Consider the following 1,180-nt stretch of genomic DNA (forward strand, 5'->3'; position numbering starts at 1 on the left):
AATTCAATCATGGAGAATCTGGAACCTCTAAGTATGAAAGACCGAATGCGAGCTAAACGCACTGGCCAAGGTCACACAATTACTCAACCAGACATTAATGCGCCAGATTATGAAATCAAAGGACAAATCCTACACATGGTAACTAATCAATGCCAATTTAGTGGTGCGCCGAAGGAAGATCCAAATGAACATCTTCGTACCTTTAATAGGATCTATACTTTATTTAAAATAAGATAAGTTGAGGATGAACAAATATATCTCATGTTATTTCCCTGGACTCTAAAGGGAGAAGCCAAAGATTGGTTAGAATCGTTACCTGAAAGGGCGATTGATACAGGGACGTTTTAGTTGAAAATTTTCTTAAACAATTCTTTCCGGTATCTAAAGCCGTGAGACTTCAAGGAGAAATTGTTACGTTCACACAGAAGCCAAATGAAACTCTATATGAAGCATGGACGAGATTTGGAAAGTTATTAAGAGGATGTCCGCAACATGGTTTAGACACCTGTCAAATAGTACAAATATTCTACCAAGGATGCGACATCACTACACGAAAAGACATCGATATAGCAGCTGGTGGTTCCATTATGAAGAAAATAGCAACTGACGCTTACAAAATTATTGATAACACTGCTTCCCACTCACATGAGTGGCACCAAGAAAAAGATATCGTTAGATCATCTAAAGCAGCTAGAGCCAATTCTAACCATGACTTTGATTCCATTTCAGCAAAGATAGATGCTGTTGAGAGACGAATGGAAAAGATGACTAAGGATATACACTCAATACGAATTAGTTGTGAGCAGTGTAGAGGACTACATTTAACAAAAGATTGTCTCAGTATTGAACTAACAATGGAACAAAGAGAGAATGTTTCATACATAAACCAAAGACCTGGAAATAATTATCAGAATAATTATCAACCGCCAAGATCAATCTACAATCAAAATTAGAATTATAATCGAAATGTTCCATACAACAACCAACAAGGTCCTAGCAATCAACAAGTATCCAACAATACTTACAATCAGCAAAGACCTATTTTTCAAAACAAACCACCACAAACCGATGATAAAAAGCAAAATTTAGATGACATGATGTCAAAGCTAGTTGAATCTCAAACTCAGTTTTTCACATCTCAGAAACAAACCAATGAACAAAATGCTCAAACATTTAGAAA

General features: G+C 36.0%; 1 non-coding gene across 1 annotated transcript; it reads right to left on the reverse strand.

Annotated features, from left to right (window-relative positions):
- Window positions 1-392: 392 nt before the first annotated feature.
- On the reverse strand, window positions 393-499 carry LOC139851077 (small nucleolar RNA R71). Its single transcript, XR_011760439.1, has one exon. It is a non-coding gene; the product is annotated as a small nucleolar RNA R71 (small nucleolar RNA).
- Window positions 500-1,180: the final 681 nt, after the last annotated feature.

Source organism: Rutidosis leptorrhynchoides, chromosome 5 (assembly GCF_046630445.1).
Source record: "Rutidosis leptorrhynchoides isolate AG116_Rl617_1_P2 chromosome 5, CSIRO_AGI_Rlap_v1, whole genome shotgun sequence".
Classification (NCBI taxonomy): domain Eukaryota; kingdom Viridiplantae; phylum Streptophyta; class Magnoliopsida; order Asterales; family Asteraceae; genus Rutidosis; species Rutidosis leptorrhynchoides.